Here is a 22,810-nt window from a genome sequence, read left to right on the forward strand (position 1 = left end):
TTGAAAATGAATAGACTATAGCTTCATATGATTTAGATAACTGTGATATCTCAATATTTATTTTCAAAAATAGATTAAGGTGCTAGATTCTGCATCAGTTACAATGTTGTGTGAAATACAAAGGCTTGTTTCTAAAAGTTACAAAGGTAGGTTAGATTGATTATCCATTGAATTCATAATTCTGTGCAAAATTCTATATGCATGAAACCAAGAGGTTTCATGCATATATTGTTGTCAACCTAGACAATAATTTAGATGATAGACATGAATGAACTGAAATATTATTATACTTTTGCCACGTATAAGGTACGGAAGAAATATACTGTATATTGATCACTATATTTAAACTTTTAAGATGTAGATGATTTTAAATATTTTTTTCACTAGCCTAATTACATGTATATTAGTTTGATTCTATAAGTAACTAATCAATACTAAATCCAATTGGTTTTTATGGCTAAATTAAATGGGATTAGTGGTGTCATGGCTGACTCACCATGCACCCCTGCTCTCAACCAGATAATAGAAACAGGGAGTGGGGAAGGAAAGTATTGGAATGCAAGAGAGGCTTGGGAGGGAGTTGAGGAATTCAAGTGAGCCAATGCAGCCCAGGACGGCCCTAACACCCTAAGGTCAAACACTGGGAAAACTCCGAGCTGTTCCAAATGTTCCCTAAACAAAATGAATACAATTGATTGGTGGACAATAAAAACTTTAGAACCAGCTTTGCTAGTTCTGTGCTACTACTCTTATATGGAATTATCGGTAAAGTTATACTCTTGGTAAAATAACGTCCAGGAGTTTCTTTTGCTGCATTTACCAACAGGATGGTTGACAGGTAAGGTTATGGGAGTCCAGTCTAAATAACTGATTTAGCATCATAGCAAAAATTAGAATTTTACTTCCCTATAAAATTGTGGCTATTAATGATACCCAATACACAGTTATTTTAACAATGGAAGATATACACCTATGTACCATATGTACAGCATTGGCTCAATGGCTTTGAAATGAAGCTGAGCACCATCCCTTATAGTTGGGTATGTCTAGTGGAGTAAAATCCACAGGGATTTCTTTACCTACCATATGTACATAATGCCAAGTGCCAGGGTAATCAGGAAATCCAGGCAGTTCAAATGAATATAAAGATTTATTGCAAGCTTAAGCTCACTACAAGAATCTGAACTACTAATGGACAAAGCAAATTGGCGGCAGATAGGAGTCAAAGACATTCAAGGTGGCTGAACTTAGATCTCTTGTGGGCATGAAGGGCTAGTTACTGATGATGTGTTTGATGTCTCCCTCAGGTTCAGCCTGGTCATTTCCTACACATACCCTTTTTATGAAGCACTATTTCTGCAACATATTATAAATATGCTTTATTTATAAATCAGCTTTCAGTGTCCCAATATCCTCCAAAACTACTGTCATTCTATTTACATAGCTAATTATACAGCACTTTGAAGATGAAAGATACTGAAAGAGGATTGAGATAAGCCCCAAACCCACTTATTTATCGCAAAGTGCCAACACGGCAATTAAACCTGAATAATAAGGTTTTACTACCAGTGGTGGGATTCAAATAATTTAACAACCAGTTCTTCCTAATCACCTGGTGGGCGTGGCTGGGGAGGTAGGCATGTGACTGAGTGGGCATGGCCAACTCTACGTCACTCATGTGGGTGGTGCCTGTATGAGACAGGCAGAGTTGGGTAGGGAATCCAGGGGTCTCTGGGGGGTGGGGTGGGGGGGTGGGAGGAAAGAAAGAAATATACATCTCTCTCTCTCTCTCTCTCTCTCTGTGTGTGTGTGTGTGTGTGTGAGAGAGAGAGAGAGAGAGAGAGAGAGAGAGAGAGAGAGAGCACACCACTGCAAGCCCTGATATAACTCTCCAAGATTGGATCAGCTCTCTCTCTCTCTCTCTCTCTCTCTCTCTCACACACACACACACACACACACACACACACACACACACACACACTGAGGTTAGATCGGATCTCTCTCACACACACACTCGCACACAGGTTAGATTGGATCTCTCTCTCTCTCTCTCTCTCTCTCTCTCTCTCTCTCTCTCTCTCTCTCTCCTTCCCTCCATGCTTTAGGCAGGCTTAGCCGCACCAGGAGGCTGAAGTTGAAATTTCTGCCCTCCTCCGACCCGCATGTACCTTGGCAACAGGACTGTTTCTCTCTGCCCCCTTTTCCTGTTTTGCCTGCTGTATATACACAGGGGGATGAACCTAGCTTTGCTGTCCATTGCAGCTAGGAATCTCAAAGCAGAGAATGAACATTTATGTTGAAGCTAGCCCGGGTGCTAGATCGACCCCTGAAAACTCCATCTCTCGAGGAGCCCAGCCGAACTTTTGACCGCCACTCATTGAGGCAGAGGGTGGGGTGGAGCTAATAGGTGGCCAAACTAAGTGCCTGAAGAAGCTCAACTGGCCAGTGGGGAGGCAGGGCATCCCAACACCGGCAGCTCTGCAGGAAAAGAAACTGCTTTTTTTTTTGTCGAGCCGACGCAGGGTCACATTGTAGCTCCGCATAGTAAAAGGGCTTCAGGAGGAGGACGGGACCCTGTCTCCCTCATTGTAAAGTGTGCAAGTGAAAAAGTTCACTCAATCAATTCCAACTTCGCGAGATCTTTTTCTTTTGCAAGAAGTTGGAATTGATTGAGTGAAACATGACGGAGAAACGCGATTGGAGCTGGGCTGGGGCGACTGCGCACGTGCCCACAGAAACAGCTCTGCATGCCATGTATGGCACGTGTGCCATAAATTTGCCATCATGGTTCTAGATTAACTTCACTGATACAGATCTGTGCATTAGGGGAATTCTGTTGGTTATACTGTAACCTACAGTGTCACAGGGCAAGCGTCTGATCTACAGTGTTCTCCTCTTTAATATTCAGCATCTCTTCACCTACTTTTTTTGTATTGAGTCTTGGACTATGTTTATTTAATCTGAGAGAAAATTTATGATAGATTATGTTAAATGCTTTTTGTTTATATAATTGTATGTAATTGCACTACTTTCTATTTTGATATTTGCATTTTGCATTTATCTTTGCAGTATATTACTTTGGGAATTTTTTTTTGATATAGCCAGTACAGAAGTTTGAGTAAATGAATCAAAAAGTTACAATTGGATCAAATGTTTATATATTCAATGCAAAATAAATCCTGAAATAGATAGAGAGCATTCTACTTCGAGGGTTTAATCACTATGCTTTGTTTTCATGCAGTGCAATCCTATAAGTATTTATTTAAATTACTGTTCATTATATCACCAAAACCATTCTTTGAAAGCTGAACTTATTCAGAAAATCAGAACATTTAAACACACATTTCTGCATTTGCTTTGCTTAACCTTCAGGATGTTATCTCTGCCATCATGACAGCTAAAAATTTCCTCTAAAAATGATCAAGAGAGGTTCTGATGCTTCCTGCAAAGCATTTCTCTTGTCATATCATTGTTATACTTATTTTTGTGATACATTGTTACACATTTTTGCCAAGTTTATAGTGCTGAACTGATTAATCACAGCCTCCCAATTAAGGGCACTCTGGTACAGATAGCCCATTTTAGATGCTTGGGTACATTCCTGTGGCAAACAAGAATCAGTACAAAGGTCCTGCTTTGATGACATTTATTGCAGTTAAAAGGATAACATTATTTATGCATTCTTGGAATGGGTAACTGAAAATAAGATTGAGCACTGTTGCCATTAGTGTTGGGGTTTGTGTGCTACTGTAATGGATTCAACATTAATGCCTGAAGAAAGTGGCCTTTGTCAGATAGGTCTGTTTTCATAGAATTAATTTGGAACCATGGCAAAAGATTGCAAATATCTTTCTGGGTTCATGCTGAATGCTCAGTCTTCTTAGAATGCCATCTGATGTACACATTGATAAATTAGTTGGCCTCTGACTGATATGTTCAGTTTATTTCTAGAGGGCTTGATTGAGCTAATGAGAATTCAAATACTGAGCCTGCCAATATTATAAGCCTTTAGGTAAAAATGCTTCTAAACAGAATACCAATTCCTTATTAAAAGATAGGATACTTTAATTTTATCTACCTTCATGTGCTACTTTAAAACTAAATTTAAAAGCCATTTATGTAAAGATCACCACAAAAGTCAACTTAATTCTTAAATATTGTATCTATAAAGTTTTATAACAGTTTACTTATAACAGGTAGTCCTCAATTTACCGTGTTTCCCCAAAAATAAAACAGGGTCTTATTTTCTGAGCCCAAATAAGGGCTTTGCCTTATTATTGGGGGGGGTCTTATTTTGGGGGTGCAGGAGGCGGCAAGCATGGGACTGGATGTCCCATCGCTGCCATAGCCTTCCCTCCCTGTTCTTCACGCCAGTTGAGCATCCCAATACATCCCACCCCACACCAATGGCAACAGCTGCTTCCCTTCCCCACCGTCTCTTTATCGAGAGGGGTGGCAGGTAGAGCGCAGGAGAAGCGAGATGTGTGGCGCGAGACCTGGCTCCCCTTGCTGCCTCTTCTCCCCCCCTCCCTGGGCATGACAGAGCTCCTGCCTCTCATTTAGCTACCCGCCCCCTTTAGGGATGTAATTTGGGGATGGCAGGTGGGACGGGCGAGAAGCAGGACACAGGTCTTACCTTTCACGCTCAACTTGAAAGCTCCAACCTGACCCACCTGCCATCCTCAAATTGCATCCCTAAAGGGGGTGGGTGGCTAAGCAAGGGGCAGGAGCCCTGCCATGCCTGGCAAGTGGGGGGGAGAAGAGATGGCAAGGGGACCCACGTCTTGGTCCATGTGTCTTGCTTCTCCCCTGCCCCACCTGCCACCTCTCTCAATAAAGAGATGGTGGGGAAGGGAAGCAGCCAGGCTGCTGTTGCCATTGGGGTGGGGTGGGATGTGTTGGGCTGCTTAGCCGGTGTGAAGAACAGAGAGGGGAGGGCATGTCCCCCCCTTCCCCCCCTCTGGCCTCGCCTCCTCAACTCATTTTGGTTGTGTGGCAAGCAACCAGAGGAAATGGCAGGACCAACTGCGCATGCGAGTAAGTAGTTAGCTGGGGGGCTTATTTTGCGGGGGTGGCTTATATTATTGCATGTGCTGAAAAGCTCAGTTGGGCTTATTATCCGGTCATGTCTTATTTTCGGTGAAACACGGTACAAACATTTGCTTAGTGACTTTTTTTTTTGAAATAATTTTTATTACAATTTTCCTTTACACAACTCTAGTACATAATCGACAGACTGTGTCATTTTTGTATACTTTGGATCAACATTCCATACAATATATACATTATATATATTCAATATCTAATCCTCAAAGCCTTATGTATATTTCCAATTTTTATTTCTATTATCTATCCAAGTGTACCATTTTTCCCAAACCGCATAGAATTCCGAATCATCTTTTTCTTTTAGTTCTAGGGTAAGTTTATCCATTTCGGCACATTCATATATCTTCTGAATGATCAATCCCTCTGGTGATGTATTGCGTTCCTTTCAGTATTGCGCGAATGCAATTCTTGCCACTGTTAATATGTGTAGAATCAAATATCTTATCTTTCCATCAAATTTTGTTTTAAGTATTCCCAGGAGAAATGTTTCCAGGTTTAGTTCTATTTGACATTTTATTATCTCTTGTAGCCATCCTTGTATCTTAGTCCAGTACTTTTTCGCTTCAGGACATAGCCACCAAGCATGAAAGAAGGTACCTTGACGTTGGTTACATTTCCAACATTTTGGGCTTAAATTCGAGTACATTTTAGCCAGCCTTGCTGGGGCTAGGTGCCAACGGTAAAGCATTTTGTATTGATCTTCCTTATAAGCAGCGGATTTTGTTATAGTGTAATTTTTGTTCCAAATTCTTTCCCAATCCTCTCAATCTATATTATGCCCTATGTTTTTAACCCATGCAATCATTGGTTATTTCACCACCTCCTCTACTCTATCAAATTGTAATAGATAATTGTATATTTTGAATATTAATTTTCCTTCGGGGCCTATCAACAATTTGTCTAGTTGTTTTGGTTCCCTGTCAATTCCGTATTCTTCCAGGTCTTTCTTGTACCTAGATTGCAGTTGTAAATATGGCCACCAATTGATAGAAATTCCCTGTTCCTTTAGCATCTGATTGTTTTTAAGCTTCCCGTTTATCTAAAATTTCTGAAAATGTGGACATTTTGCTTATATCTAATGTGTTGGGGTGGATCATTGCTTCCATGGTGGATAACCAACCAGGGATTTTCATGTAATGTTTTTTCCTTATATCCTCCCAAATTCGTAACAATGCATCTCTTATTTTGTGTCTATAGAAATATGAGTGTGTCCTATTCCCTTTATCCCACATAAAGGCATGTCACCCCTTTTGCAGATCATGTCCTTCCAGTGTTAAGATTCTTCTGTTGTTTAAGTTCACCCAATCCCTTATCCAAAGCAGAGTTGCTGCCTTGTGGTAAAATTCCCACACCGGGAGTCCAAAGGCCCCCCTTGCTTCTGCTATCTTGGAGAGAGAGTAGTTTTATCCTTGCCTTCTTTCCTGACCAAACAAATTTTGTAGTAATTTTGTTAAGTTCTCCGAAAAACTTCTTATCTAATGATATGGGAATTATCTGAAATAAATATAATAATTTGGGTAAGGTATTCATCTTGATGGTTGCTATCCTACCTAAAAGCGATAGTTGTAGGGTCCCCCCTTTTTTCCAAATCCTTCTTTATTTGTTGGACTAATACCATGTAATTATCCTCCTTTTGGGACGTACATCTCGCCGTTAACCATATCCCTAAATATTTAATTTTTTTTTACAATTTGTAAATCCATTTTCTTTTTTAATTCTTTTTTCTGATTTGTTAAGTTTTTAACTATCATTTTGGTTTTCCCTTTGTTAATTTTAAGTCCAGATATTTCCCCATATTGTTCTATTTCTCATATTAGAATAGGACCGGATTCTAGAGGTTCCCCAATCATGAATACCATGTCGTCCGTGAAGGCCTGTGCTTTGTACTCTTCTCTTTTAATTTTTGTTCCCTTTATTTCTCGGTTTGCTCTGATTCTATTTGGTAAAATTTCTAACATTAAAATAAAGAGAAGTGGTGACAGTGGGCATCCCTGATGTACCCCTTGGTTATTTGAAATGTGTTGATGGTGTCCCTGTTTATTATTACTTTTGCCTTCTGCGTCATATATATTGCTGCTATCATATTTTTGAATTTATTTCCCAGTTTCATGTGTCTAATTTGCCTAATCATGAATTGCCAGTTTAGATTATCGAAAGCCTATTGGCATCCAGAAAAACAAGAGCCACTTGTTTCTCTGGGTGGGCTTAATAATATTCCAGTATGTCTACTATTATTCTTGTGTTATCTCTTATTTGTCTGTTTGGAAGGAAGCCAAATTTTGATCCAGGTATATAGTCTCATTCAACACTCTTTTCAGCCTTTCTGCTATTATATTCATGAATATTTTGTAATCTGCATTTAAGAGGGATATTGGTCTGTAATTTTTGATTTGATTTTTATCTGTGCCTTCTTTCGAAATTAAGGTGATGTATGCCTCCCTCCACAATTCGGGTATTTTCGTTTCGTATAGTGCTTCATTACATATTTCCAACAATACTGGTTCTATAATCTCACTCATTTTTTTGTAGATTTCCCCTGGGAGGCCGTCCAGTCCTGGTGTCTTATTGTTCTTAAGTTTTAGGATTGCCCCTCTCAATTCTTCTGGCATTATTTCTCTATTCAGCATTGTTCTTTTTTCCTCCTCTAGTGGTGTAATCCCTTCTTCCAACAAATAATTATCAATTTTATCCTTTGCTATTTCCTTTTGTTTATAAAGATTCACATAATCATTTTGTACAATTTTCTTTTTCTCTTCTTCATTATTTTGTGGGGTCCCCATCTCATCATATAATTGTTGGATAGTCGGTCCTTCTTTCTCCTTCTTCAGTTTGTAAGTCAGCCATCTTCCAGTCTTATTAGCATGTTCAAAAAAGTATTGTTTAAAAAAATTTAAATTTCTTGCGATCTCCGCTTGCTCTAATATGTTTAATTTATGTCTAACAAGGGTCAAAGTTTCTTTAACAAGTTCATCTTGTTAACAAGTTCATTCCAATTTCTTCCATTAGGGTGTTATGTTGCTTCCATTTTTCTTTATTTTTCTTTGCCATATAAGCTATTGTTATCCCCCTTATATAAGTTTTCATAATGTCCCATAAGTTTGTTAATGAGGTTGTTTTTTATTTTCTTTAAAAAATAATATCAATTCTTTTTTAAAAAATAATGTCAATTCTTTCAATGTATTCCTTTTCCTTTAAGATTTGGGGGTTTAGCGTCCATCTTCTGATTTTTTTTTCCTTTGGCCTCTCCATATTATCTCAAGGGGATTATGATCTGCCCACGTGTTTGGGGAGATCTCAATCTTTTCTATTTCTATACCTAATTCCTTATTCATCCACATCATATCAATTCTAGACAAGGATGCATGGGGGTTGGAATAAAATGTATATTTATTTTCTTTTGGATGTAGGGTCCTTCACGTATCTATCAAATTTAGTTCATCTATCATTCTAAAAAAGGTTTTTGGTAATATATTTCTCTTTTTCTTGTTATTTGTATCACTAACATAATCTTTTTTGGTATCGACTATCCCATTATAATCACCCACAATGCATATATTCCTGTGGCCTGTCACAATTATCTTTTAATGCAATTTCTTATAAAACTTCATGATCCCGTGGCAAACCGGTGGTAAAGGTAAGTAGAACCCACCCCTGGTTAGTATATATCTAAAGTTAATTCTAATTCTAATTATCAATTTGTACAAAAATGTAGTTACAATTATCAATGTGTAAGCAATTCAGAGTATCTATAGAATTAATTTTAAATACCAGGTTATAAACACGTAAATATATCCAAATTTATAAGTGGCTAGATACAGATATAAATATATTATACTTTAGTTCTCTATAAAATGCGTATTTTATAAATGTTACTGATTCATAAGTACTTACATTACACTAGTATTTATGTATGAAATATATAGGTATATTTAATCCTTTGAGTCTTCTTAGTAAGCTTAGAATTAGTAAATAGAGGGTGATAAATAGTAATAAGTAAGCCTTAAGTGCAAAGTTCAGGCATTTAATTCTAAAAGAGCGTGAATCCTTGTATCTTCTTCCGGTTATAGCTCTCTTTAATCCTCCTAAGTCTTTAATGCCTCGATTATATTATTATATATTTTCTATAGTCTATTAAGTTATTATTGTCTTTCTCCACTTTTATTCAGCCTCAGGTTCTTCTGGTCCCTCTGTTTAAAAATTCTATTAAAGTGGCAAGTTCTTTCTCCACTTTCTGGCTCGGGTGCTCATCCGCTCAAGCCTCTCTTGCAGTCATGGCATGCCGTCATGCTCTCACCACTTCTCTTCCTCTCCTGTTGCACTAGCACACCAGATTTCTCTCCTTCGCTTTCTCCTTTCCTTCAGTTTCTCACCAGAATGTCCACCCATCTCATCATAACATCACTGTCTCGAACACTTTTGTCCTTCCTCCTCTTCACCACTTTAGCGGTTAGATATATTATGCTGAATCACTGCTCCTCCTGCAGAGTTGCCACCCGCTCCCCAGCTGGAGATCCCTTTTAACCAAGCAAACAGGACTCACTTTTCCAAGCGATCATCAGCCTTGTGGTTTTCAGGATAATAAGCCACTTCAAATGTCACAGTCTGCTATAAAAATCTTCTCTTCCCTGTGCTCTCTCGATCATCGCAGCCTCGGGTCTACCATAGCGCGATTGCAGACACTTTCATATTGGTTTGACAGGGGTGTCATCCTTTGCAACAAGTGATCGCCTTTCACTTCGCTGTACTCTGGACTTCCCCTCTAGTCCGCAAAGCCCTCCAGGCTCTTTGCACCCCCAAAGGTCCCCAAAACATGAAGTATTTGGGGTCTGGGAACAGAGACCGTTCACCTTTCCCCGCTCCACTGAGACGATACCACTAAGTGACTTTTCTAAACAAATGTTTATCAGCTGAGGATTACCTGTTACAGGTAAACTGTTGTAAAACTTTATAGATACAAATTTCAATGGTACTGAAAAAAGTGACTTATGACCATTTTTCACACTCATGATTGCTGCAGAATCACCGTACTCACGTGATCAAAATTTGGATGCTTGGCAACTGGTTCATATTTATGACAGTTGCAATGTCCAAGGTCATGTGATTACCTTTTGTAACCTTGACAAGCAAAGTCAATGGGGAAGCTAGATTCACTTAACAACCGTGTTACCAACTTCACAACTGCAGTAGTTAACTGTGGCTAGAAAGGTCATAAAGTGGGGCAAAGCTCACTTAGCTCCTGTCTTGTTTAGCAACAGAAATTTTGGCTCAATTGTGGTTGTAAGTCTAGGACTACTTATATCCTTTGTAAACTATTTTTCCCTGATATCTGCTTTTTAAAAATGTTAGGCTAGGCTGTTTTAGATTTCTGAAAGCTGCAATGAAACACCTTTGGAGAGAAGCAGGCTTGAAAGCTTACTTTAAGCCATACCATACCACATTTAAATTTGATTTCATAACCTGTGGTAAGATCTTTAAGGGAGCAAGCAAATTTGGTTGCTTATGCTTAAATTCTTAGTTTTTAACTTGCTTTCAGTTATTGCATACATTTCTGTAAATTAAACAAGCAACATTCCAAAACTCAAACCTTCACATGAAATTATTCACGAATCATATTTACCCATAAGACAAATAGGATTAATATTTTTTTAAAAGTCAAAGGACCTTGTAGTTTTTCACAGGCAATCCATAAATGTCCCTTCTACAGTAATAAACTATAATAGGCACTATCCATGTGCAATTGGATTGGTAGAAGCAGAATTCCCTTGCCATGTTTACTATGAAAGCCTTTTCACTATACAAGGTAGGTCTTGGTGTTGGATATGGGTGGAGGGAAAAAGAATCTCCAAATAATTGATTGGGGAGGGGTGTGGCCAGGGTCAGTGGCAATACAGCAAATTCCGGGGGCTCCTGAAAAATGCTAATATCTCAGCTGCTTTAAGGGATCCTCAGGATCATAGCTATTCTTCACTGTTCTGGAGGAACAGTGAAGAACAAAGGCACAGGCAGGCATGAACAGAGAAGCCGCAAATTCTCTGTGTCTGCATCAGTCCTCGACCTAGCAGTGTGGGAAGGCAGCCATTAGGAGCTGCCAAATGTCAGGCGGCCACACGCAAGAAGATAAAGGAAAAAGAAGGATAAGACTGTGGTCTTGTAAACAAGATTCCTATATATATATAAATCCTGAACTTTTAAAACTATTTACTTGAGAAAATTGGCAAAGAGAGAGGGGAGGGACTGGAAAAAGGTTACCTCCCCACTTCCGGAACAGCAGTGAAGAAGCAGAAGCCATTAATAAAAGCTAATTAACAAAAGTTGAAAAAGCAATTTAATAAACTGAAAGCAGATTGAGAAAAGAGTCATTTTTGGCTAAAGAACTGTAATTTGCAAATCAGAGTTTGGAGTTTTGAACTGGGGGTTTATTTTTTCTTTAAGACTATTTTGGATTGCAGAGGAAATTAAAGAGATAAATTGGACAAAGGAAAAGATGAGAAGGGAGTGACTTTGGGATGTTTTGGACTTTGGGAGTGACTTTGGGATGTTTTGGCTCTTGCCAGTTGGCAAGAGGATTTTGATAAGAAGTGGTCTACTGACTTTGTAATAGAAGGGGAAGATATAGAAGAAAAAAGAAGAAGAAGAAGGAAAGCTGCTTGTTGCTTCCTTTCGTTTGATGGGGCTATAAATTCTGGATACATTTTTTTCCATCTTTTTATTGCCTGGTTGGATATTTTGGGCAAATACCTGAGTTTTGGACTAGTGAATTTTTATTTCTTTTTTTTTTTTTTGCGCCGATCTGGTTCTATCTTCTCTTCCCCCCCCACCAATCTTTTTAATTTTTATTTTTTTTCTCTTCATTTTTGCTCTTTTGGGCTATTTGATTGTTCTTGGCTTTTTGTATAATTTATGGATTAAATCTACGTGGATTAGGGTATCAAGAACCTGAAGAATCTAATTGGGCATTTTGAATTTAAAGAAATTGAGTATTTGGATTATAAAACTGGGTAGTAAAATTTGAAAAATCTTTTTTCTCTTTTGCTTTTCTTTTTCCTTCTTTTTCCTTTTCCTTTTTTTCTCCCCTTTTTGGGGCATCTTGGCTGTTTTTGATTTTTCATTGTTTTTGGTGTTATTTTTTCAGTTACAGTCTTTCTACCTTTTTTTATCCTATATGGATTAAATCTATGTGGATTAGGATAGCAAGAACCTGAAGAGTCTGTGGGCAGTTTGAATTTGAAGAAATCGAATATTTGGATTATAAACTGGGCAGTAAGATTTGAAAAAAAAAACAACAAGATGAAGAAAACAACACAACATTCATCATCACCATCAATATCTGTAGCATCTGGTACTATTAGGCAAAAAACAACAGAACCCACGCTACAGCAAGAGAAAATAAACATAGAATTAAAAAATATGCTACAGACTATATATGAAGATCTTAAAACAAGATTAGACAAAGTAGATGGAAGAATGGAAAAAACGGGAGAATTGAAAGAAGTTAAAGAAATGATAGGAAAAAATGAACAATCGCAGCAAATGGAAGAAAAAGCAGAAGCAACAGAGAAAAAAGTTGAAGAGATAGACTATAGCCGTGATGGCAAACCTATGGCACAGGTGCCACAGGTGGCACGCGGAGCCATATCAGTGGGCATGTGAGCTCAGCTCCGGCATGCATGTGTGCGTCAGCCAGCTGATTTTCAGGCCTTCTGGGCCCACCAGAAGTCAGGAAACACACTGTTTCCAGCCTCCGGAGGGCCTCTGGGGGAGGGGAAGGCCGTTTTTGCCCTCCCCAGGCTCCTAGAAAGGCTCTGGAGCCTGGGGAGAGCAAAAAACAGGCCCATCGGGCCCACCGGGCCATCATGTGTCAAAAGTGGGGGGAGCCCACGGGGGCACATAGAATTATGAATGTGGGCACGCGTGTGTGTGACCCCACCGCGCTCCCCCTGCTTTTGGCATGCAATGGCAAAAAGGTTAGCCATCACTGGACTATAGACTTACAATTACTGATAAAAATCAGAAAAAAACAATTATAACCCTGGAAATGGATAAAGCTGATTTTTATCTAAGAAGAAGAAAAGGGAGAAAATTTAGCAGAGAAAATTGCAGAGATACTAGCAGAAGCAATGGAAGAAAGTAAGGAAGGGATATTAAGTGGAATCGACGAGATATACAGAGTGCACACAAGATATGCGATGAGACATAATCTACCCAGATTCACCAAGAAAACACTGAGAACAGAGATATTGCAATTGATGAGAAACACGACGATAAAGCATAAAGGGAGAGAAGTAGTGGCACTGAAACAAATTCCAAGAAGAGTGAGAGATTTGAGAAAAGAATATCAATTTCTCACAAAATGTTTGATAAAGAGAGGAATAAATTTTAGATGGTTGATTCCAGAAGGAATATTGGTGAACAGGGAAGAACAAAGATACAGACTAGATTCAGTAGAGAAAGCAGAGTTATTTTATAAACAATACATAGATGTCCAAGAGGAAGGAAGGTTGAGGGAAGAAAAAGGGGATGAACAACAGGAGGAGAAGAAAGAACAGCCAAGAGAGACAACAAAAGAACAAGAAGAGAGAGTGTTAAGAGAAGGAGCAAGGGTGAAAGAAGTTAAGGAACTAAGGGAGATAAGAATGACTAAATCAACAAAGCAAATAAATAAATAAGAAATGGAAGAAGAAATTAAAATAATATCGTTGTATATAAATGGATTAAATTCGGCAATAAAGAGAAGAAAAATATTTAATAAATTAGAAAAGTTAAAATTAGAAATTATATGTTTACAAGAAGTGCATATTAGAAAGCAACATAAATTTTTTTTGGAGCGAATAAAACTAGGGACATTGTATACAACTTTAGCTGGTCAAAGCAAAAGAGGAGTAGCATTTTATATCAAACAGACAATACAATCCAAACAAATATATGAGGATGAGGAAGGAAGAGTATTAATGGTAGAAATTGTAATGAACTATAAAAAAATATTACTTGTGGGTATATATGCTCCAAATGAAAATCAAGAAGAATTTTATGCAAAATTACACCAGAAAATATTAGAATATGAAGATGAAGATATTTGCATAATTGGAGATTTTAATGTGATTGTTGATAATGAGTTAGATTATAAATCTACAAAAGTGAATAATAAACCAAGAAAGACACTCCCAAAAACATTCTATACAATAGTAGATGAATTAAGTTTACAGGATGCTTGGAGGGAAAGAAATTTAAGGGAAAAACAATATACATTCTACTCAAACAGGCATATGTTATGGTCAAGAATAGATATGGTGTGCATGTCCATAGACTTAATATCCAAGATAGACAAGATTGATATAGAAACAAATATATGGGCAGATTACAATCCAATAAAGATGACATGGAAAGGACAAAGAAAAAAAATGAGATGGACATTAAATCAAAGCCTATTAAATGAGAAAGATTAAAGAATTGACTTTTTTCTTCAAAGAAAATAGAAAAGAAGATACATCACTGCAAAATGTATGGGACACTACAAAGCATATATAAGGGGTTTGGCAATGACATATGCAGGAAAAAAACCAAGCAGGACAGACAAACTCAAAAGAAGTTGGAGCAGGAATATAAGAAGTTAGAGAAGGAATTGCAAAAAAATCCACAAGACAAAAAACCTAAAAACCTAATGGAATTGGGGAGACATAAATTGAATTTAATAGAAAATGAAGAATTGGCAAGGAAAATAAAAGCTTCAAAGAAAACTTTTTTGAAAATGCAAATAAACCAGGAAGGTGGCTGGCATACAAGATGAAGAAGGAAAAAGAAAGGAAATTGATAACTCAATTATTAGATCAAGGGAGAAAGATATGTTACTGAAATGAGGAAAAGAAAAAGATAATTGAGAAATATTATAAGAAAATATATCAACAACAGCAGATACCAGAAGAAAAGATAGAACAATATTTGGAAAAGGTAATGACTCCTAAAATACCAGAACAATTTTAAAAAGCATTAGAAGAAAGAATAACAATGATGGAATTGATGGAGGGAATTAAAAGGCAGAAGAATGGAAAAACCCCAGGACCAGATGGTCTACCAGCAGAAGTATATAAAAAGTTGCAAGATGTAGTAAGTAATATATTGTTACAAGTATGTAATTATTAATTAGCTCTTATACCATAAGAAGAAACAGATTTACAACAAATAAAGAATTATAGACCAATTTCACTATTAAATGCAGATTATAAAATATTTGCATCAATTATGGCAGAAAGATTGAAAAGGCTGTTTAATGAATTTATACACCCAGACCAAAATGGTTTTTTGCCTAAAAGACAAATTAGAGACAATATAAGAATTATTTTGGATACATTGGAATATTATGAGGCACATTCAGAGAAACAAATGGCATTGTTATTTTTAGATATGCAGAAAGTATTTGATAATGTGAATTGGCAATTTATGATTTTACAATTACAAAAGATGGACTTTGGGGACAGATTTATCAATATGGTTAAGACTATATATAAAGACCAATCAGCTAAAGTAATAATAAACGGTGAAATGACAGAGAAAGTAGATATAAGAAAAGGAATCAGACAAGGATGTCCATTATCTCCAGTATTATTTATTCTGACCCTGGAAATTTTAAACAGGAAAATAAGACAAGACAAAGAAATAAAAGGGATGAGAATTAAAAAAGAAGAATATAAGATTCTTATATTATACATTATATTATATTATATATTATATATATTAAGAATACAAGCATTTGTGGATGATTTAGTATTCATTATGGAAGAACCAATAGAAATGGGTCCAAAGTTAATTGAGTAAATAGAGGAATATGGAAAAGTAACTGGATTGAAAATAAATAAAGATAAAACAAAAATTATAGTTAAAATATGAGAGAAAAACAAAAGAAGCAATTAATGGAGAAGTTAGATATTCAAATAGTGAAAAAAGTGAAATATCTGGGTATCCAATTAACCTCAAGATGTATTACAGTGAAGGAAGATAACTATTATAAATTAAGAAATCAAATTGAAACAGATTTGGAAAAATGGAAAAATTTACAATTATCTTTAATGGGGAGAATAGCGTTAATTAAAAGGAATGTATTGCCAAGATTGTTGTTTCTTTTTCAAACAATTCCGATAAAGTTGGAGAAAAAATACTTTGAAAGTTTGAATAAAATAATGTGGAAATACATATGGCAAGGGGAAAAAATGAGAATTAACCTTAAATTGCTTCAAGACTCCAGGTTTAGAGGAGGATTTGGCCTACCAAATTGGGAATTGTATCATCAAGCGGCGATGTTAACTTGGATTAAAGAATGGATCTTATTGAGAAATACAAGACTATTGACTTTGGAAGGACATGACCTACAAATAGGATGGCATACTTTCTTATGGTATGGAAAAAATTGGATTCGTGGATATTTCCAGAGACATTGTGTAAGGAATGGCTTGTTGGTAGTATGGGAAAGAGTGAAAGAAAAACATTATATGGAAGTACCAATGTGGCTTTCAACAATAGAAGCGTTGACACATCCAAATATGATTAACATGGACAAGATTGTAAGATATAAAGATATTTTAACAGAGAAGGGAGAATTAAAACAGAAACAAGACTTAGAAAAACAAGGGATGGAGACTGACTGGTATACACGGCTGCAGATTCAATCAAGATATGATAAAGACTTGAAACAATATGGTTTTAATTTGGGGGAATCAGAGTTGGATCAGATAATGATTGGAAAGGATGAAAAAATGATTAAAAGGTTGGACGACGGTCTGATACGTCCGTTCTCGAGTAGAAAGAAACGCCAGTCAGACTGGGGAGACGACTTCCTCTATCCAGCGTGGACCGGGTCTGCATAAATTTAAATAGCTCCGCCCTCTTGTCCCAGTGTTTCGGCGAGGGCCATGGCACAGACCGTCGTGTCTTCCTAAAATGAGAGAGAATTAATATCCAAAACCTCCCTCCCATCCAACCCCAAGGGCCGGAAACAGGGTGGGGCTGACTGGCATTTTTTTCTACTCAAGAACGGACGTATCAGGTAAGAGCAACGTCCATTCTCCGAAGTGAAGAAACGCCAGTCAGACTGGGGACATACCAAAGCCAGATGTTGCCAGGGAGGGAAACTCTGGCCCGAAGGCTCTAAGAACAAAGCACCTCCTGCAGGACCCGACGACCAAAGGCTGCTTCTGCGGATGCGAAAGAGTCCACCCGATAATGGCGAATGAATGGAGAAATCAACGTCCATGTTGCCGCCCGGCAAACCTCTTCCAGAGTAGCTTGGGTAGCCCAAGCCGCTGAGGTGGCGGCACTCCTCGTCGAGTGCGCAGTGATGCGGGGTGGAACTGGGAGATGCTGTTGTTGATAGGCTGTAGCTATGGTCGCCCTAATCCAGCGACCTAGAGTGGTACTGGTGACTTTGGTCCCAATGGAAGCAGGTTGAAAGGATATGAATAGAGCCTCCATCTTACGAAGAGATGCCATTCTAGAGATGTAAATCTTTAGAGCCCAACGGACATCTAGGAGGTGCCAAAACCGTTCCAACTGATGAACTGGGCACGGACAAAAGTCCGGTAGCACGAGCTCCTGAGCTCGATGGAATCTAGAGTTGATTTTGGGTAGGAACGCCGGATCCAGGCGGAGGACTCCCCTGTCATTATGAAAAATGCAGAGGTCACTGCGGACAGATAGAGAGGCCAGTTCAGATATTCTACGGGCTGAAGTTATAGCAACGAGAAATGCTACCTTGAAGGACAAAAGCGGAGGGACACCTGACGGAGAGGTTCGAACAGAGACAGAGTTAAAGCATTCAGGACCTTGTTGAGGTTCCATGTCGGATATCGATGAATCGGGGGAGGGCGGAGATTAACCGCCCCCGAAGGAAAATGCGAATGTGAGGGTGACAAGAGATAGAGTCCGGAGAGTTGCAGGAGAGGATAGAGGCGATAGCTGCAACATGGCGACGTAGCATGTTTGGAGTCAAGCCTGAATCCAGGCCGTCTTGAAGGAAGGAAAGGACTTGGAGGACTGAGGCTGACAGAGGATCGATGGAGGAGCGCCTACACCACTTAGAAAATGATTGCCACGTTGCTTCATAAATGCGTGAAGTAGATGGTCGGCGAGCCGCCTGCATCGTGGAAATTACTCTGGTCGGGACTCTGGCCTCCATTAAGAGGAGCCGCTCAGCCTCCAAGCGATTAGATGGAGCCAAGCGGGATCTGGATGATGAAGAGCTCCCTGGGTGAGCACTATCCTGGAGTCCGGAATGCGCCAATGTGGTGCTACTGACAGAGAGAGCAGGTCCGCATACCAGTGAGGCGGAATGAGAATGAGTTCCGCCTGTTCTTCCAGCATCTTCCTGAGTATGCGGGGGATGAGTGGCAGGGGGGGAAAGGCATACAGGAGGCCTGACGGCCATGGGCTGCGGAGAGCATCTGTGGCTTCGGCCTGGGGATCCGGAAAGCGAGAGAAGTATCTGGGGAGCCTGTTGTTCTGGCTCGAGGCAAAGAGGTCGACCACTGGGAGGCCGAAACGGCTCGTGATGTCGTGAAAGAGAAGAAGGGGAAGGCTCCACTCCCCGTGATCCAACCGTGAGCAGCTGAGGGCGTCTGCTTGAAGGTTGGTTGATCCCGAGATGTGATCTGCCTTTATTGACTTGAGGTGCGCTTCGGCCCACCGACCGAGGAGGACCGTTTCTGCCAGAAGAGATCTGGAGTGAGTGCCCCCCATCTTGTTTACATGAGCCTTTGTGGCCATGTTGTCAGTTAAAACTAGGATGTCTTTGCCCTCGACCAGCGGTTGGAATCGGAGGAGAGCTAACCGAACTGCGCGTAGTTCCAGGTAATTGATGTTGTGTTGGCCTTCCAGCCGGGACCACTGACCCTGAACCATGTGGTGAAGAAGGTGGGCTCCCCAACCTGTCAAGCTGGCGTCCGTCGTGAGGACCAGATGAGAAGGTTCCCTGAAACAGCTGCCTTTGGAGATAGCGTCCGAAGTCCACCATCTGAGGGAAGAGATGACCAATCGAGGCAGGCGAACACAGGACCGAGAGGAACTGTGTCCCGATCGTTGATGGGGAAGGAGGAGCCACTGGAGCTCTCTACTATGTAATCGGGCCCATGGAACAATCCCAAATGTGGAGACCATTTTGCCAAGAAGGCAGGATAACTGTAGCAGTGAAGCAGAGCCCTGTGTAATGCACTGAGTGGCCAAGGTCTGGAGGCTGACCTGGCGGTCAGGGGAAAGGAAGACCTGGGAGGAAAGCGTGTCAATAGAGGCCCCAAGATGAACTATGCGAGTGGAGGGGGAAAGGTGGCTCTTAGCCCAATTTACCGAGAACCCATGACTCTGTAAGAGGGTCAGGACAGTGGATAGGTCTTTGTGTGCAGAAGGGATAGAGGGAGACATAAGTAAAATGTCGTCCAAATAAAATTGTAAACGAATCAGGATAGAGCGAATGTGACCCATTAGGGAGGCCATGACCTTTGTAAAGACCCTAGGGGCTGAGGACAGACCAAAAGGTAGAGCGCAGTACTAAAAATGGGAACCCTTGTAGTGGAAACGAAGAAATTGGCGGTGAGAAGGGTGGATAAGGATATGGAGATAGGCCTCCGTTAGGTCGATAGAAGAGAGAAAATCCCCGGGCCTGAGACACTCCAAAATAGAAAACAAAGTGTGCATCTTGAACCGGCGGTAAGTTATGTACCGGTTCAAGGTCTTGAGATCTAAAATGGCCTGCCAGCCTCCTGAGGATTTCTTTACAACAAAAAGACGGGAGTAAAACCCCAGGCCCCGTTGTTCAGGGGGAACAGGTTGAACAGCCTTGATAGTCAAGAGATGAGTTATAGCAGAGGAAACAAGAGCCTGTTTAACGGGGTCGTTAGAGAGAGGGCAGGAAAGAAAAATCGAGGGAGGAGGGGAAGAAAACTCTAACAGAAGGCCCGATCTTATAGTGGACAAAACCCAAGCATCCGTTATTGAAGACCGCCATTGGTCATAAAAGAGAGAAAGGCGGCCCCCAATGGGAGGATCCCAGTCGGGCCTATCTACCCCTCCGGGAGAAACGACCCCGTCCCCCCCCGAAAGGGCCATCTAGGTGGGAAACGACCCCCCGATCTGACCTGAAGGTCGGGTTGAGTTGATCTTGGTTGGGAAGTACGCTGGTAGTGGGACTGGAAGGAGGAATCTGATGTCCGAAAGGGCTGGGTCCGTGGATAAGGCGAGTAGCGGGTGTCGGAGCGCCTAAGTTGCGAAGGGAGAATCTTACGTCGGTCCCTTGTCTCGACCAGTAGAGGTTCCAAAGGTGGCCCAAAGAGATTGCCGGGAGTGTAAGGGGAAGAAGCCAACTGCCACTTGCTGCGCATGTCAGCTTGCCAACTCCTGAGCCACAAAAGGCGACGTGAAGTAATGGAGGAACCCAGGGCTTTTGCTGCAAATCGGGTAGCATTCAGAGTTGCGTCTGTGGAATACTCCAGGGCAGCCGTGATTTTATTGATGTCCTGCTGAACCCTGGGATCAGAATGAGGTAAGTGGTCTTGGAGCTGTTTGATCCAGGGAAGGGCAGCTCTATTGAAGAATGAAGCTGCTGATGAAGATTTAATAGACCAGGCAGCGGCGAGGTGGCCTTTAACCAGTGTCTTCTCTGCCCACTTGTCCTCAGGGCGAAGGGAATCTTCTGGAGGACCTGTGGGATGTGAAGGGTTGGACAAGGCCACAATTGGGGCATCAACGGTGGGTGGCTGAAGAAGGTCAGACATAGCTGAGGCCGCATTGTAGAGGTGTTTATCTAGATTATTTGAACTTGGACCAGCGCCTGGGAGAGACCATTGACAACGGAGAACATCGAGAAAGAGTTTTGGAGCCGGGATGGTTTCAGGGGCCACCGTTGGTTCCGCGAACAGGGCCGAAGCGGGATCCGCTGAAGACGCCAAGACATCTGGAGGAGGGGCCTCGCCCAATCGAGTGGTGGCAATAGCCTTAAAGAGGAGAGAGCGGAACATCTGCGGGCGGAAAAGGCCTATAAAGGGGGATTGGTCTGGACTCAAACCCTCATCCTCCGAAAGGGCAGAGTCAGGGGCCTCGTCAGGCTCAGAGATAGCTGCTTGTTCCGTGGCAAATTCAATATCGTCCTGATCAATATCCAAGGCCTGATCCGAAGTGGTAAGGTGGTGAAGCCCCCCGGTGGCGGAAGGGGCTGGAACAGAGGGAGGAGGTTGAAGGCCAGCTTGTTGTAGGCATTGGACAAAGCCCTGGCAGATAGCTCTGGTGAGAAGAGCCTCAAAGGCCTCTGGAAGTTGAGGAATAGAGTCCTGAGGGGGTGGAGGAATCACCTGAGCAGGGGACTGGACCGGTTGAGGTGAGCTGGGAGAAGAAATGCATCCAGCCTGAGTTTGGAAAAGAGGTTCTTTGCCCGGGGGAAGGGCAGGGCCCACTGGGACTGGGCAGTCTGGTGATAGGCTCCTCACACTGCGGGCCTCATCCTGGGAAACAGGCTCTAAATTGGAGGATGTTGGAGCAGGGCGCTCAGGAGAAATGGGCCTTGCTTTTGAGGAGGCCTTGTTAAAGGCCCTTTCCATAGCCTTGTGGCACCGTTGCTCCTCTCTGGAGGGGGCTGAGGTGGCATGGGAGGAAGAAGCCTTATTGTTCTTATGCTTCTTCGCTGGCTGGGGCAAGCCTGATGGGCCCTCCAAGGGATCAAGGGCAGTACGGTCTTGGCGTGAGGAAGAAGATTTATGAGGGTGTTTACGGCCCTGATTCTTGTCAGCCATTGCCAGAGGTTGAGTTAGGTCCTTTAAAATGGCCACTGTCCCAAGCGCGCCAAAATAAACCGCCCCAGAGAGACTTACTTTGAGCGAGGCTCTGCTCCGTAGAACTCCTCAGCGGCTGCAGCGTTGCCGTAAACAAATCAGCGAGATCGCTAGCTCGAGGCTAGAAAGCGATCAGATAAGGAGGATTGTTCCATAGAATTCCTCAGTGGCTGCAGCGGTCTGGGAAGCAAAGCCACGGGATCGCTAGCTCAAGGCTATTAATGCGATCAGATAAGGAGAGGAGCTTTCCGATTGTAGAAGCGGCTGCTGGGCTAATCGCCTTTAAAACGCAGCGCCTTGCAAAAGGAGGAGGAAGAAAGGGCCGCTAACGAGGGAATCTGTCAGCCGACAGATTCCAAGCCGGAGTCCCGGCTGGCGGCAATCAGGAAATCTCCAATAGCGAGAAATGTAAATTTGGAAAAGAAACGATCCAAACGATTCTTAACTGTGACAAATTGACTAGAAAGGATGGAAGACACGACCATCCAGCATGGACCGAGTCGAAACACTGGGACAAGAGGGCGGAGCTATTTAAATTTACGCAGACCCGGTCCACGCTGGATAGAGGAAGTCGTCTCCCCAGTCTGATTGGCATTTCTTCACTTCGGAGAATGTATAATTATTTGTTGCAAATTAGATTGGAAAATGAAGAGGTAAAAGAGACAATGATAACATGGGCGAAAATTTTTGGATATGCAATAGAATTAGAGAAATGGCAACAACTAGAGCCTTGGTACTACAGTGGTTTAAAGCACCCTGTTATTAACACAGCTGCCTGCAATTTATTGCTGGTTCGAATCTCTCCAAGGCTCAAGGTTGACTCAGCCTTCCATCCTTTCTAAGGTAGGTTAAATGAGGACCCAGTTTCTGGGGGCAATAAGCTGACTTTGTATAAATATACAAAA

The 22,810-nt window shown here is 41.0% G+C and overlaps 1 protein-coding gene across 1 annotated transcript in view; it reads right to left on the minus strand.

The window, feature by feature from the left end:
- The window catches only part of PTCHD1 (patched domain containing 1), a 181,343-nt gene that overhangs the window by 11,736 nt on the left and 146,797 nt on the right, over window positions 1-22,810 (minus strand). The gene's annotated exons all lie outside the window — the stretch shown is intronic.

This window comes from Pantherophis guttatus, chromosome 5, assembly GCF_059756535.1.
Source record: "Pantherophis guttatus breed Tessera chromosome 5, ASM5975653v1, whole genome shotgun sequence".
NCBI lineage: Eukaryota > Metazoa > Chordata > Lepidosauria > Squamata > Colubridae > Pantherophis > Pantherophis guttatus.